The sequence below is a fragment of the Orcinus orca genome, chromosome 16 (assembly GCF_937001465.1).
Source record: "Orcinus orca chromosome 16, mOrcOrc1.1, whole genome shotgun sequence".
NCBI classification, from domain to species: domain Eukaryota; kingdom Metazoa; phylum Chordata; class Mammalia; order Artiodactyla; family Delphinidae; genus Orcinus; species Orcinus orca.
The window spans coordinates 52028511-52045410 of record NC_064574.1 but is presented as its reverse complement, the minus strand read 5'-3'; the positions used below and the strand labels follow the sequence as shown (position 1 = coordinate 52045410).

Below are 16900 nucleotides of genomic sequence, written 5' to 3'. Positions count from 1 at the left end.
TGCCCTAGAATCTCTAGGGGAGGAGGAACAGGGGGGAAGGAGGGGAAGGTTCCGCTTTTTGCGCCGAGCTCCAGGGCTGCCAGCCTGCGGCTGGGAGAAGAGAGCTCCGATGATAGAGGATTCTGGCTCTCCCTGTTGATCCCCAAAGCGCCGCAGGGTGGATGACGACCACCTTGGGAGCCTCCTGCGGTTCGGGCAAATCCTTTCCGCGGGAAAAGTAACGCAGAGTGTGGTAAACAGTGGCTGGCTCATTTGAATAATTCAGTGGGTTTTAGGGTGTAGGGGCTGTCCCTAGGGGTCTAATATCTGGCCCTGGGTGATTTGGGGAAGGGGAAATATTGGCCTGGTGTGTGAAAGTTAGATAAGGAGTTGGGTCAGGGTGTGGACTGGAAATTGGTTGGTTTGCAAACTGTCTACTTTCTCTAGAATTAGCTGACCCTGGGGTTGGCAGTCTCTTCCTAGCCAGCAGGCCCCTCCAAGAGGTCAAACAATCATTAAAAAAAAAAAAAAAAAAAAGACCACACAGGTGTCTTCACCCACTTCACCCTGTCTATCCTTCCTTCACCAAGCAAAGGTCCCATGCCTTCTCCGGAGCTCCACGATGGTCTGTAACCCTAGCTCAGGCAATGGTGTGTCGAGGTCCTGGAATTTGTCCAAGGGTCTTGTGATTGGTCTGGCTAGGATTCCGTGAATGCTTGCTTTACAGGAGAGAATCTGAACTCCCTCACTCCAGCTTGGCAAAAGTTGGGCCCAGCGTGGGGCTTGAACCCACAACCCTAAGATTAAGAGTCTCATGCTCTACCGACTGAGCTAGCCAAGCAAAGACAAGAATAATCTTTGACGCCCAGCTTCTCAGAGTCCCAAAGGCAGGTCCTGCAAAAAATGGCAAAGGTGCAGCCGCCCCCGGAGTCGACCTTCTGGAGGCTGGACACAGTCCTTGACTGGGACTCTGGACATCCAAACCCGGCACCACGCCCCCACCCTGCCCCCCTCTCAGCCAGCTGTCAGCGGACAGGGAATCTTTCACCTGGTGTTAAAGTGGAATTTTTGGCGTGGGGCCATTAGCCACAGCCCTGGGTCGGGGTCATTCAGGGTGGTCCTTGGGGGGTGAGGATGGGGGCAAGGAACAGCCTCTCTCGAGGATCAGGGGAGCCTGGGTTGACACTCCCTCTGCTTGCATAAACCCAGATCCTAACTCAGTACTGAGCCCCTACCTATTTATGGCTCCAATTCTTTTAAAATGACCCAAAGAATCAGCCCCCTCCCACTCCTCTGCGGATCTATGTGCAGAGCCACAGAGAGGCCCACGAAGTCCCAGAGGGGAGGGAGGGCTCGTTGGCCAGTTCTGTTTGCCCCGTTGTAGAGTCCTCGCCTCTGTGACTCCACGGAGCCACAGCCTGCCCAAGACCACCAATGTCTTGGGAATATAATGGAAAAATCCGAACCTCTCCTGGGTCCCACCCACAATGGTTCATCTGTCCAGAAGGTCCCTGGGGCAGGGGCACATCGTTTACCATTCCTGCTCAGCTAGGAAAACCGATCCTGGGTGGGATTCTCTTCCTGGCCTCCCACTACTTCCCCACAAAGTCTCAGACTCTAGAAAAGCTGCCGCTACTGAAAAGTCAGAAGAGCTAGACTGAATGAGGAGCCTCTTACCCCCTCCCAGCCCCCCACAGTGCCAAGGATGACAGCCCAGCCTTAGCAAATTAACCAGAACACCCTCATCCCAGCCTCGGGGATCTGTAGGAGGAGCTAAGTTATGCCGATGTCCAAAGCTGGAGCTTCATTTGCCCCAAACCCGGGCAACAGAAACCTTCTCCAAGACCCAACACGCAGTCCCTGCTCCGGGTGGAGCTGGGGCTCACAATCTCTGGTTTAAAAGGCCTGCGAGACCCCATTTGGCCATGGGCCTTCCCCCCACAACAAGGCTGTGTGGTTCCCCTCTTTCCACCCTCCAACCCTGCAGCAGCCCCTCTTCCAACGTGCACTCCAGTCAACCCCACCCACTCTGCCCTTCCCCCATCTCCCCCTCCTCACTCTGCCCCTGTGTCAGGACTTGAACCAGCCTCCCTGCCCCAGCCCGTGACCCCTCCCTTCCAGGTGTGTGCCTCTCCGTGCTCAAAGATCACGGCCTCTCCAGGTGGGGCTGGTCCCCACAAATCTTGTCCCTGCAGAGTTCTCAGCGCGGGGCCTGGCTAAGGATCCGGCGCAGGGGGGTTGTGGGATGAATGCAGAACGGAGCCAGAATGCTCGGTGGAGAGCAGGGTCACCGAGGTCGCAGGAGCAAGAGGGACACGCGAGGGTAGTATCTCAGGTGTGAGAAAGCCCATCGGGATCTAGGCATGAGCTCTTCTGAACATTTTAGTGCTGGCGCTGGGATGCACAGGGAAGAGCGGGCTGGGGACCCTCTGCAGAGCTCTGGAGAGGACAGATCCTCCGGGGCTGGGAGAGGTGGGGGCTGTGGACAAGGCCACCAGCTCAGGGATGGAGGCTTCTACAGGAGGGCCCCGGGAAAGGCCCCGGCCACACTAACTGGTCCTCTGGGGTGACCGGTGCGCCTGGTCCCTAAGCCTCACGAGACGCACATTTCTCTGAATCCCAATTCGCTTCCAGTGGAGGAGAGCGACAGCTGCGTCGCACGTGGGCTCGTCAGGACGGAGGAATCCAGGCACCATGCCTCTAGCTCTGTCCCGAGCCTTGGGCTGTAGAGAGAAGAAAGGACCCTCAAGTTTCCCTGCCGTGGAGGCATCAGTCTTCTGGGCGTGGAGACGCCAGCCGAGCCCAGGACTAGGAGAGGCACAAGGGAGTCCCGGACCCGCAGAGCGTCAGCCTCCGAGACCTGGTGCTCACAGGGGCGGCGACACTGCGCTATCCTCTTCTCGAGGGCTGAGAGCTGAACTTATCCGAGCTCAATACGGGGGCTGCTCGGAATGGGGAAAACGGGGACCTGAGGCTGCACAGGGAAATGGTGTGAAGATAAGCTGGAATAGGCAGTCAGAAGTTCAGGTCTACTGTGGCTCGTTGGTCTAGGGGTATGATTCTCGCTTAGGGTGCGAGAGGTCCCGGGTTCAAATCCCGGACGAGCCCATTCTCTTTTCTTTTTAACCCAAGAACTCCCAGGGTACCCAGCCCAGGGACTCCTGCGGGAACAAAATATGGCTCTGAGGGCCCATCGACCTCCACCGCCCACATCCAGCCCGCCAGCCTGATCGGAAGGGCCAGAAGCCCTGAATCTGAGTCCTGAATTTGGGCTCCATATTAGTTTAGGGAGTGGGAGGTAAGGAGAGAGATCTCCACGCACAGCCGGAGGCCACAGCCTCAGCTTGGGACACCTCGCCCTCCGCCCATCCCGCTGAGGCTCAACACTCCCAGGTGGTTTTCCCCTCTGGCCGCCAGAGGGAGCGCCGAGCCGACGCTGCTGGGCTGGGAATTGGGGAACTTCCACCCGGGCCCCGGTCCGGGAAAGCCCCCAACTGTGTTCCGGGTGAGCTAGGCTCTGGCCGCCGGGCTGCACTGCTTCTGTTGTTAATGACCAGTGGAGGATCGGGGAGCCTCCAGAGACCCCCCCCCCACTCCCACGAGGCGAAACAGGAGAGTTGGGAGGCTGGGTAGGACTGCCCTGAGCGTGCACCTCACGAAGGGGACCCCTTAACTTCGGCCGCAGTTTCTTCTCACTTCCCCTTTCCCTTCCTGGGATCTGAACAGAAACCTCAGAGCCACCTCAGCCGGTGGCCCAGAACCTAGTAACAGCACCCTCACGCTGCATTAATCCAGCCTCTAATGATGGACATCCATGTTGCCCCAACCTTCTCTTTGTCCACATGGGGAGCAGTAAGAGGCGCCCCTTCTCCCCCCAGACAGGGGGCATCAGCCGAGGCCTAGTGGAGACCACGAACACCTACTCCAGCCCAGCAGTGAGGAGGTCCCACCCTGTGTGAATTGCCCGCACCAGACAGCAACAGGGCAGCCCCCTCTTTCCCTACCAGAGGGGCATCTAGTCAGAGAAGGCTGCAAACCAGAAGATTTAAATGAGATCTAGAATCTCATAACGTAATACCGAAAATGTCCAAGATGCAATTGAAAATCACTGGTCAAACTAAGAACCAGGACAATTTCAACTTGAAGGAGAAATGACAAGAGACACCGACTCAAATGTTGGAACCATCTGCCAAGGAGGGTAAAGGTGGGTGAAGCAGCTGTGGTAAAAATGCTTCAAGTAGCAATTACAAGCTACTTGAACAAATTTAAAAAGTGAAAGTCTCAAATAAATGGAAGATATAAAGAATAGCCAAATGGAAAACTTAGAACTGAAAAATACAATAACCAAAATAAAAAGCTTAATTGATGGGCAACAGCAGAATGAACAAGACAGAAGAATCAGTAAACTTGAAGACAGAACAATAGAAGTTGCCCAATCTGAAGAACTGAGAAAATAAACTTAAAAAATAAAATAACAGAGCCTCAAGGATCTGTTAAAAATATATAATATTGGAGTCACTGAAGACCCAAGAGAGGAGAAAAATGGGGCTAAATAGTTTTAGAAGAAATAGTAGCTGAAAATTTCCAGTGGGTTTTTTAAAAAAATAAACTTTAGGAGAGGGTGTACTCACACCTCTCCATTCTTTGATGAAAGAATAAAGTTTTCAAAATAATCCTTATTGTTAGAGTTCTCAAAAAACAACAACAACAAAATCGAGCAGAATTACATAACCCCCTGCCCCCAAACACCACAGCCTCCTCCATTCCCATGTTGTTGTTGTTTTTCTCAGTATCACAACTGTTTATTTCATGCTGGTGCTACCTATCAGCTGCAGTGGCTGTAGCTTGGCTGTGGCTGTGTGTTCATTCCAGGGTCCAGGGTGAAAAAGTAGCCCTAATTGTGCACATGCTGTTCTCACACTGTGGGCAGGAAGGGGAGGGGTGACCCTCACAACAGCTTTTAAAGTTTCTTCCTGAAAGTCAGCTCTGATTACTTTACAGATGCCTTTGAAGTCACATGGCCAAGTTCAACATCAAGGAAGAAAGCCAATAACTGGGAAAAATAGAATCTACCGCCCTTCCAGAACCCACAACCAAATCAAGCAACGGTCCAACAGGAAAACGTAAAGCGACCATAGGTGTCTGGGGTCACGGGAAATCAGGGGCTTGCACCGAATGAGGTGGGGGAGGAAAGTCAGGGAAACTGTTGCCACGACCTCAGCACAAGCACCGAGGTGGATGGTCTGGAGCTCGCGGGGGTCCACTGCCATCCCCAGCCCTGGAGAACCCTCGCCTGTCTCTCGTCTGCAGCAGGGAAGCAGGTGCTTCATGAAAGCTCCCTGGAGAGCAGCCCTGAAACTCAAGGCCACACTTCTGGCTGCCTCCGGATTTCTCCTCGGCAAACTCGAACTTCCAGAGGAATTTCTGGGAAATGCGGCTCCCATCTTGTTACGGGCCGAACGCTGGTGTCCGCCCCAAACCCCTAGGTTGAGGTCTGACCCCACCGTGATGGTACTTGGGGACAGGCCTGCGGGGCTACCAGGCCCAGAGGGCGGGACCCCCCGACGGGAAGGCGGCGGACGCGGTCTCATCTGGAACCGCCCGTAAGACAGCGGCCAACCTGACTGAGCTCTTCCCGGCGCCCGGGGGCGCGGCCTCAAGGTCCCCACCGTCGGGGAGTAGGCGGCGGGCAGGCCCCGAGGCCGCAGCCCCGCGCCTTAGGAGCAGGGACCGCCGGCCGCTCCGCGCTCCCGCCGCCCGCTCCCATGACGGCGGCGCGCGCGAGACACGGCCCATTCCCGTGTATTTTTGAAATCTATCTCCCTCTACTTTTTTTCTGACGTATTTTAAAGCACATATAGCATTGCTTCACCCGTAAAAGCTTTTTGCCTTTTTTTTTCACCAAATATCTCTACAAATAAAGTCCTTTGTTCTAAAATACTCGCAATGCCATGTGCACATCCAACAACATTAACGGTGATGCTGCAGTGTTCTCTCGTGCTCAGTACGCATGCAGGTTCCCGCTGCCTCCTAACCTCCACTCCGCATTTGGCTGGTTAGATTCAGGATTCAAGCCAGGTCCGCACATCGAGGTTGGTGGAATCTGAAATCTCATTGAGTCCTCAGCAGATTCTCCGAGGTGCCCTGTCTCCAGAATTTGGGGTAGGGAAGGAGCAGGCAACCCCTAGGTCCCACTCCCAGTCCATCATGTATCTGAAGTTCCTTTCTGTTCTGGAGAGCCAAGCCGGGAGGGGGCTGGGGCGGGGTTGCCCCAGCCCCGACCTTCCCGGGTCTCACTCCTGGCATGCAAGAATCCGCTTGCTCCCTCCAGTGACGTCTCATTTCTGACCCTGAATCCCGGGAGACTGGATCCTAAAGCAGAGGGCGTGAGCAGGGTAGGTGTCGCGGCAGGCTCCACGGGGTCTCCATTCCCCTCCAGCAATCCACCACCAGGTCGCTGGTTCCAGCAACTCAAGATCGTCCAAAGGACGGACCAAGAAATGTTGGGGCAAAATAAGTTTTTAAATAAAAATAAATTTCTTTTAGCTAATTCAAAGGAAGTATAGATGGAGTTATGCGAACAAGTGGAATCCAGTTAAGTCTAACAATTATTTTGGGTTCACGGGCTTGTTTGCGTAAATATAGTGGTGGGTCCCTTATCATTGCCCCATTTCGGGCCGCGTGTCCGCGCATTGCAGGATCATCTCGGGCTGGCCCGCCCCAAGTTCTATCCGTGCCTCAGGGCTCCCGGGGGCAGCAGAGCCGCTGTCTGTCCTTCCGTCCATCGGTCAGTGTGGAGCCTTACCCCTCCCCCCCCAGCTGCTCTCCGGCTGGGGACACCGCGAATTCCGGGCATTCTCAACACGCAGGTCGCCCGATGGTGCTCCACGTCCCCGCTGACCCCGGGGCCTACCCAGCCCAGTCATTTTGGGTTATCCACAGCCAGTCAACTTTCCAAACATGGTCGCAGTCTACCAAGCATGGGTGCTCGGCTAGCTTCGTCGGTAAAGCGTGAGACCCTTAATCTCAGGGTCCTTGGTTTGAGCCCCACGTTGGGCGTTCTTTTGACAGAATCTCTAAGCAATTCCTGGCATTCGGTTTAGGTACAAAATGCACCAAAGGCTAGTCTGACGAACTGGGTCCAGACGCTGCCACATCTGCAGCCTGTCAGTTCGCAATGAGTCACCCCGCCCAAGCTCTCACAGGCCTGGAGTCTCCTCCTTACAGTGCGTCCGCGAACCCACTTGATTCCTCAACTTCTTTAACCAAAGGAACCTTAGAAATGGGTCCATCAAAGATTTGAACCTGGCTACCAGACAAAAGCCACCCACCAGTTCCTCCTTTGGTTTATTTAGTCGACGGAGCGAGCTGCTACTATTATCTGTGCATCTGCAAGACAGCGTGGTGTAAAAAGCTCAACTTATACTAGGATATTCCTTTGGGGTGTACTGGATTCCAAGTCACAATCGTTTCTCAAACAGGAGTGACCCTACAGGGCAGAGGAGCCCAGACCACTGTGAGGAAGGACGAGGGTGAAAACCAGGGTGGGCATGTCCACATCTGGTGAATGCGACAGCGGTGTGTCCCACATCCCAACTACTCTTTTTTTTTGCGGTATGTGGGCCTCTCACCGTTGTGGCCTCTCCCGTTGCGGAGCACAGGCTCCAGATGTGCAGGCTCAACGGCCATGGCTCACGGGCCTAGCCGCTCCGTGACATGTGGGATCTTCCCGCACCGGGGCACGAACCCGCGTCCCCTGCATTGGCAGGCAGGCTCTCAACCACTGTGCCACCAGGAAAGCCCCCAACTACTCTTTAAAAGAGGGGCTCGTCCGGGATTTGAACCCGGGACCTCTCACACCCTAAGCGAGAATCATACCACTAGACCAACGAGCCACCTCCTGAGGGTCATTTGTTCTCCTCTTGAGTTCAACGTGGTTCTGTCCTCACTGGTCTGGACTGTCTCGGTTTTCTCATCCATGGATCGTTTCCCTTTTCCCCACGAATGTCAGGGAAGGATTTGATTCCATGGACAGGAGGGGGATGGAAAGGCTCAGCATTGCCACACTCTGAGACTCCCAAGTCGGCAAGTCCCGATGCGAGTTTTGGAGGGTCCCGCTCCTCTGCTCTCCTCTCCGCCTGTGGAAAACTGAGACGATCAGCTCAGGAGAAAGTCCCCAGGTCCCTCTTCCGTCACCGGGCTAAGGGCTGGGCAGCGAGTGAAGCTGAGAGCCGGGTTTGGCCCCCCGCCCCTGGCGTGGCGGGCTCCCCGGACGCCCCTGGGACCGCCACCCCCACCCCCACGCCACTCACTGGAAAGACCCGCCGCGGGGTCCCGAGTCTCACACCCCGTCCAGATCAGAGAACTGCCTCCCGGAGCCCCAGACCGGCGTCCCAGTGCAGACAGCAGCTGGGAAGGGGCCCCGGCGAGGGGGTTTAGGTAGGGAGCAAAAGGATGAAGGAGGAAGTTGAGGAAACTCAGGGAGCCCTCAGGGGACACTCCCTGCCCCGCGTTGCCGTTGCCGTTGCCACTGCTGTGACCTGGGTCACGGCCCCTCCATGTCCGCTGAGCACACCCAGACACCAGACTTCAGTGTCCAGGCCCGATCTGGCCACTCAAGTCCAACTGGGATCTGGGTCCGCCACCCCCTGGGCCTGCCACATGATCCATCCTCACAGGCCCTGACCCCACACCAGCCCTGCCAGGGATTCCGTTTCTGCCATAAAATGACAGAAAAAGCAAACTGGGCTCCTCGGGGATTTGAAACCAAAGTGAGGGTAAAAACTCTTCCACAGGGACCTTCCTCTGCAGTTCACACTTCCTGTTCACTGGACAAATGCCCAACTGGAGGCAGGCCCTCGACTGAGGGCATGGGTAGAGGGCAGCAGACACCGGGTGCCAAAGGGGGTTAAGGCAGGCCTGAGGGAGGGACACCACTGACACAGAAGAGGACTTTGCAGAGGAAATAACCTGCTGGTGGAGGCAGTAGTGCTTTCCCCTCAAGAAAAGGGGAGTCTTAAAAGGCTCTGGCTATAGGAGAAGAGAGTGCTGGCCAGGGAGCCTGGTTACCCCGGTTGACCCCCACCAGGCCTCAGGGGTGGAAGAGGCCTCCCTGGACATCCAAGTGGGGCCCGGGGTTCTGTGCAGGAAACCCACTTGCTCGGGGACTTGAGAGTCAGGAGGCATGAAAGGGGCACCCAGCATGCACGACCCTGGGCTTAACTGGAGAAACCCAAGCGTTTAGGTCAGAGAAGAGGCCCACCAGCCCCCTGCCCCCTCTGCATGTTCTGGGAAGATCTGGCTCTTCGGCAGCTTGCCTGGCAGGGGCTCTGTGCCATAATCCCCTGGGCCTGGGATCAGGAAGCTCTTCCCAGATTGGGGGACCTGAAATTTCAACCAAAGCCTCAGTCCCTGCCCGTGTCACACATGTCTTTTCTTTTCTGTATTCTGATTCTTTGATGTCTGGAGCCTTGCTGACTCTGGAGGGAATGCCCCTCCCAAGGTTGGCCAATTCTAGGAGATAGTAAACAATTCCTCTGCCAGCAGGCATTTCAGATACAAACCAACCAATCCAGAGTCCACAACCACCTGTTTTATCAGACTCTTACACTCTGGGCCACAACCCATCTGCCAGAATCACCTCAAGGCTGGGAAACAGACAACTAGGGACAGCACCTATGCCCCAGAGCCCAGTGAAATTATTCAAACTAACCCATTTAAACCTGTTTTCCCTGCCTCACCTGTTTCACCTTTCGTGAAACCACAATAAAGCCTCTTTTGCCCACATTTTCTTCTCATTCCTTCCGCCTCCTGACTGACTCTGGTGCTTCCCCTGTGCCCCCCTCCCCCAACGTGGAGGCGTGCCCCCTCCTCTTGGAAACTGTGAGTAACAAGCCATCTTCTCAATGGCTGGATCTGTTGGCCTCAGAGAATAATAATAAAACCTATGTAAACATTGCCGTTCTTCCAACTTGGAGAAGAGACCCCGTGTCTAGAGCACCGCCCTCTGGACACCTGTGGAGACCCCAGGTCCTTCGCGGTCCCCATGCTCAGTCTCCGATGCGGTTTCCTTCCTTCCCTTGGTCGTGGAAGGCCCTTTGGCAGCCCCTCAAGTAGGAAAAAGACGTTGAAACGTGGGCTTGTCCGGAATTTGAATTTATGACCCAAAGCAAAAATACCTGCCCAGACCAAGTTACATCGTTCTCCAGGTCCAGGCCCGTCTGGCACACAGACCTGGTCTCCAGGGAGCGGAGACAGAAGTGTTTGCCCCCGCCCCGTTCGGGCTCCTTCCCCCAGCGCCAGGCCTCCAGGCCAGTCCCGGAGCCCCAAGGACGAAGCCTCCGGCCTGGAAACACCCGCCCCAAGCGGAGCGATGGCCACTTGGCAGCACGGAACTGGGCGCAGTCCGATCGCATCGCGGCAGGCGGGGACCAAGATCCTCTCGCTTAGGACTCCGTAGAGCTCCGGAGTCTTCAGCCCGAAAACTGGGGATGTCTGAATAAAAGAAACTGGGGCTCAACCAGAATTTGAACCCGCGACTTCTCGCACGCCAAAACGAGAACCATACCCCTAGACCAACCAGCCGACGCCTGAATAGCTCCTGACGTCTGTCTTTGGAAGCCTGAGACCGCGGCTCTGCCCTCCGATCCTGGGCAGAGTTCTGGCGGCCGGGCCCCGCAGGAACTTGCGCCGGAGGAGGTTTCGGTTTCGATTCCAGAAGGAGGAGAGTTGCAGCGCTGCCGGAACCTAACGGAGAGGGGGCTCCCGCACACTAGGGCCCTAGAGCCGCAGAGCCAGACTCCCCCAGGCCACGAGGGCCACCCAGTCTCCAACAGCTAGAGGAGGGGACGGGCGACCAGGAGGAGGAGGGAGTCCCTGTGGCCCAGGTGAGTGTGAAAGTCTCCCAGGCCAGAAATTTCACCCAATATGGGACACAAAGCCAAGACCTCGAGAATGAGACTCTGCCACCTCCCAACCGGCCAGTCCGGGTGAGCCTCGAGCATCTCAGGGTCCCTCTTGGCCTGAGCTCGGCCCCAGAAAACCCTCACAGTTCTGGAACCCTGATGTAGGGGTCAGAACTGGGGTTGGTGCGCGCTTCTTCCTGAACGGCGCTGCCCCGCTAGCAAGGAGTCCAGCATCCACCTGGAAAGGAAGGCCTCCCTGGCTTGTTCCCGAGGCGAGGCCATGGAGCCTTCCTGATTTGCTTCAGGCTACTCGTCCAAAAGAGAGCTGAGAATTTGATGATGAGAAATCGTCCCTTATTGGAACCCGACACCTCCCACAACCTAAGCGAGGATCACACCGCGATCCTTACTAGTCTCTAGTGATACCCAACCACGTGCCCTTGCCCCCGACTTTCCAGCTCCCTGGAGCTGCTGGGACTACACAGACCCACGGCCGGACAGCAGACAGGAACTTGTTGGGGCTCTCGTCCTCTGCTGAAAGGACCCGAGAATTCAGCACTCCAGTGCCCGAGATGCAGTGTGCACAGGATCCAGGGTTTGTCCCTACCATTTTTAGGACAGTAAAGTTCTGAAGAAATACAACTAGTTTGTGAGGAGTATCCTTTTCTAACCCTGCCTGGCTAGCTCAATTAGTAGCACATGAGACTCTTAATCTCAGGGTTGTGGGTTCGAGCCCCATGTTGGACATGACTTTTGCCCTCAGGGCTTGGCTTCACAGGTAAGCAGAGATGATATTACAGAAGTGACCAGATCCATATAAACTAAGCCTCTTCCAAAGGAGGATCTGTTGCTGGTCCAGGGAGGCCCGCATGTGGCCACCAACCTCGAATCTCACTGGAGCAACTTGCTTTTGTCTCATTAATATTTTATTATATACGTTTTGGAATTTAAAAGTTGAAACTTACTCCACAGTTCCAGATACAGCACACAGAGTGGGTCAGGAGCCCCTCTGAGAGGTTCCTTTTCTAAGAACTTTCTTGAAATTCCCGCGATCGGGGCAAGCGCTTATCAGGCCAAGAATTATCGCCCAAAGTAGGACTTGAACCCATTCAGTCTCAGTTCTACACGCGGAACGAGAGCTACAACAGGAGACTTGGAAATGGATTTTCAGCTAACTCTGGCCCTAAGCAGGGACCTACATGATGCTCCATCCAGGGGTGTTCCCCACCCAGGACCCTCGCCTCCCCCAACCCTGTGTGTCCCCACGTGCATTTGCTTCAGTTTTCCTCCCTCCTGAGACAGAGATGCAGCAGGGAAGGGAGCCCCTCATCTGGCCGTTATTCCTGTCCCAGCCCCCTCCCCTTTCTAAAGTAGAAAGAAAGTTGGAAATCGTGGGCTACTCCAAGTAGAGGTTGGGTGTCCCTCTCCTCGAGAGGCAGCAGTGAGGGAAATGTGAGTTCCTTTCTTGGGGTGGGGTAGGGGAACCAGAAGGGTTAGCAACACCGGCCCTGAGGCTCTCATGATGTCGGTTCATCTGGGTATCCAGGTTTCCAAGGTGGGGGCCAACGGGGGGCAGGAGAGGGCTTGGCAGTGGGGAGGTGCCTGCCAGGTTGTGTCCCTCTTGGTGCCTGGATTGGGGCACCCTACTCGTCCAAAAGAGAGAGAGACTATATTCATCAGAGTTCTGTTGTAGTCTATTTTTCTGGAGAACTCAGAGAGAGAGAGAGAGAGAAAGAGAGAGAGAGGAAGGGGAAAGTGAGGGAGAGATTGTGATTGATTGTAAAAATTGGCTCACATGATTGTGGGGATCCCAAAGTGAAATGTGCGGGGTGGGAATTCCATCAAGAGTCCATGTTGCAGACTGGAGTCAGAAGGCAGTCCAAGGCAAAATTCTATCCTCTTGGGGGTAATCTTAGTCTTCTCTCTTAAGACCTTCAGTTGATTGGGAGAAGCCCACCCACATTATGGGAAGATAATTTGATTTACTCAACTCTACTGATTTAAATGTTAGTCACATCTAAAAAATACCTTCACAGCAACATCTAGACTGGTGTTTGACCAAACATCTGGGCACCATAGCCTGGCCAAATTCACACACAAAATTACCCATCACAGGGTCCTGTCAAAGTGCTGGACTTCCTTCCAGACTTGTGGTTGCCAAGGGGGAGGAGAGTAGGGAAGGGATCGATTGGGAGTTAGAGGTTAGCCAATGCAAACTATTATATATAGACTGGATAAACAACAAGGTCCTACTGTGTAGCACAGGGAACTATATTCAATAGTCTATGATAAACCATAATGGAAAAGAATTTTTAAAAGAATATATATATGTATATGTATAACTGAATTGCTTTGCTGTACAGCAGAAACTAACACAACATTGTAAATCAACTATACTTCAATTTTTTTAAAAGTGCTGAGCTTCCTTCTTAATAATAGGAGAGACAAGGTACAAAAGCTTACCTTCTACTTTGGATGTGTCCCAGTAGGCACCATACCAGAAAACAGTACCTCCCAAGCTTCTCAGAGGTGCTGGTGCGTCTCCTCAACCGTGCAAGTCTTATTGCCTCCGTGAATAGCATTTCCTGCAGGCACTGCCAAGATCCCTAGTCTGTTCCACTGCAGCATGCCGTAGAGCCATGCTGGCGAACCAGTATCTCTGTCCCTTCTGATTCCTTCTTTCACAGTTTGCCATGGCATTTCTGGCAATTCTACTCCATTTAATGTAGGCCATTGCTTTTTCCATCCTTCCAAGAGCCATGCCAGCTGAGTATCACAACCAGCTTGAGGGACCATGCCAGGCGTTAAGTTCTGTGTCATGAAAGAGTGTCCCATATGATAATCTCTCCTTTTTCCAGCTTTTTATTCTCCTCACCCAGATCCAGGACCGTCAGGATCCACTCCGGGCAGACTCTCCAGGTCACCGCTGACACGTCATCCAGATCCTACAGAAGCAGTCCCAGTACTTTCCCAGTTGAGTCATGCTGGGATGTGACCCTAGTATTTGGTATGGTGGCCTGGAGGGGAAGTTGGAGCAGGTCTGAAGTGACCAAATGTTTTGTAAAATACCTGCCTCATTTGAGGTTCCTCCTAGTCTCCAGGCAAGGGGGTGGAGGCCTGGGTCCCCACAGCAGGCCCCGAGAGTTCAAGGCTCTCAATGCAGCTACCCAGATATATCCATTCCAAGTTTGATGGCCCCGAGCGTTCAAGGTTCTCAATGCAGCTACTCAGATATCCCCATTGCAAGTTTGAGGGTCCCATTTCTTCCCTATCAGCACCCTGACATTGGTCCAGGAAATTTGCTGAGACTGAGAATTCAAGTCTGCCTCAAGGCCTGCTCTTGAGCCTGGCCTTCAGCTTTATCGGCCCTTCAGCTGTAGAAGATGTAGGTTGCTTTCAATGCTGCCAGAGCAGCCTCTGATGTTCACTCTGCTTTGAATTGGTGATTAGTCCACAGGAGGCTGTCATTCTCGGGTTTCAATGCATTAAAGACATTGAAACATTTTGGTTTCAATGCGTCAACACATAATTCCACAATGCTTACAATGATCACATTTCCACTGTATCTCCAAAATGCCAGAGACATGGGGTGAGCTCCCTCCCATACAGCCATCCCAGTTCAACGGGGACAAAAGGCTTAATAATTGCATGGCTCCAGCATACCCGGGTCTCTCAGAAGTCTACCTACCACCAGTGATGTCCTCCTTGGTGCCAGGCAGCCAGAAGGTGATTCAACCTTGGAATCTTGTAACCGAGTAGGACCCTGTGGGGCCTTCCAGGGACAGATCCCCCCATGTCCTCCGCCTGCCCTCATCTGTAGAAAACATTAGCCTTCTAGGCCTTCCCCAAGTTCCAAAGAATAAATTTAATCAGAGAAGTGAGAAAATGCAGAAAGAAAGGAAAACAGTCAAGCAAGACAGTGGTTTAGCCATTAAACAAAGTCAAGCACCTTTAGCTCCTCCTCAAGGGCTGTAGATAATATTCTGAGCTGTTTTGCAGAGCCCGAAACCCTCACCAGGTGGTAGAAGTTAACTGTAGATTGCCCAAAAGCACCTATGTAGACCCCAGACCGGTTGGAACCAGAAGGTTGATGATGTTGACTCCCAATTACCTCACCACCAACCAATCAGAAGAATGTCCATGAGCTGATCACACACCCCCACAACCCCCATTCCTCACCTTGTTTTTAAAAACCTTTCCCTGAAAGCCATCTGGGGAGTTTAGGCCTTTTGAACGCTAGCTTACTGGGCTCCTTGCGCGATGCCTGCAATAAACGCTGCACTTTCCTTCACCACCACCCGGTGTCAGTAGATTGGCTTTATTGCACAAAGCTGAGCAGACCCAAGTTTGGTTCGGTAACATTCTCATTCTTAGAGTCTGTTTCCAACTATTTTAGGACAAGTTTCCAGGGATTTTTGTGTAATCAGTTCATGAAGGGAACACTCTGAGGAGGCATCTGTAAGGAAGCAGGGGAAGCAGGATAGACCCGTGGGCCAGTATTTAAACTTTTATCCCTCAGCTTCAAACTCACCCTGTAGACCCCGCTTAGTGACACAGTAAGTCCTCTACATACGAACGAGTTCCATTCTGAGAGCACGTTCATAAGTCCAATTTGTTCCTAAGTCCAACAAAGTTAGCCTAGGTACCCAACTAATACAATCGGCTATGTAGTACTGTACTATAATAGGTTTATAATACTTTTCGCACAAATAATACATAAAAAACACAAAATGAAAACATTTTTAATCTTACAGTACAGTACCTTGAAAAGTACAGTAGTACCAGCTACATCATTGCTGTTTTTATGCTTGCTTCCGGACATCCTGGGCTTGAAATAAAGACACTGTACTACTGTCCTCTATACAGTACTGTACAGTAAAGTACACAAAAGCATAACCACTTGTATAGGATGCACGCAGGTGACAATATACGCCAGACACGTGAACTAACTTACGTGATTAGACATGCGAACACACATTCGCATCTTTGAAAGTACGCAACTTGAAGGTTTGTATGTGGGGGACTGACTGTACTGCGCTTTGCCAGAGGATCTGTGTCATATTTTGCCGATAGGAGACACTCGAGAGGCTGAAAGGCTGGCGGAGGAAGAAGGGACTCTACTTCCTGTTTGCTTCCCGTTCCTACTGCCACCCACCCCACCCAGCCTCACTTTTTTATTCCTGGAATAGTAGTTCTTTCCAGAAATGGCAGCTGAATCCAGTTTGTTTTCCCAGCACTCACAGAACCACCCTCATCATGGCTCATGAGAGACACCTGCGCAAGCTGACGGAGCCCCCCCCCCCCCCCCAGGCGTTTGGGGATGCCAGTCCTAGGGGACCCTCCTCTGAGCTCAGCTGAGCTGCCTCTTTTCCAGAGATTGGTGTTTTTTTTTGTTTTTATTTTTGCGTTACACGGGCCCCTCACCGCTGTGGCCTCCCCTGTTGCAGAGCACAGGCTCCGGACGCGCAGGCTCAGCGGCCATGGCTCACGGGCCCAGCCGCTCCGTGGCATGTGGGATCTTCCCGGACCGGGGCACGAACCTGTGTCCCCTGCAACGGCAGGCGGACTCTCAACCACTGAGCCACCAGGGAAGCCCCAGAGATTGGTTTTTAAGCTCCACAATTTCTCTCCAAGCTTCTAACTTTTAATAATCCCAACCTCTTCCCGTGGTCCTCCAGCCCCATGGGTGGTAGCTGCTTTCTCACGGTTCCCTTCTGCCTTCTCAACTGCCTCCTTAACAATGCTTTTTACATAGTTACCAGTTTTCATTAGTCTTACAATAACAAATAGGTTTTCTTACCCTCCCCCAGCTTTATTGAGGTATAATTGACAAATAAAAATGATATATATTGAAGGTGTATAACGTGAGGATTTGATATATCTATACCTCGTGAAATGATTACCACAATCAAGCTAATTAACACATCCATCACTTCACAAAGTTACCTTCTGTGTGTGCATGTGTGTGTTGAGAATACTTAAGATCTACTCTTAGCAATTTGAAGTTAACAATACGG

General features: G+C 53.1%; 3 non-coding genes across 3 annotated transcripts; 1 reads left to right on the top strand and 2 right to left on the bottom strand.

Annotated features, from left to right (window-relative positions):
• Window positions 1–747: 747 nt before the first annotated feature.
• TRNAK-CUU (transfer RNA lysine (anticodon CUU)) lies at window positions 748–820 on the bottom strand. The gene has a single exon. It is a non-coding gene; the product is annotated as a tRNA-Lys (tRNA).
• A 2195-nt stretch (window positions 821–3015) lies between these two features.
• Window positions 3016–3087, top strand: TRNAP-AGG (transfer RNA proline (anticodon AGG)). The gene has a single exon. It is a non-coding gene; the product is annotated as a tRNA-Pro (tRNA).
• A 4715-nt stretch (window positions 3088–7802) lies between these two features.
• TRNAP-AGG (transfer RNA proline (anticodon AGG)) lies at window positions 7803–7874 on the bottom strand. Its single transcript has one exon. It is a non-coding gene; the product is annotated as a tRNA-Pro (tRNA).
• Between the last annotated feature and the right edge of the window lie 9026 nt (window positions 7875–16900).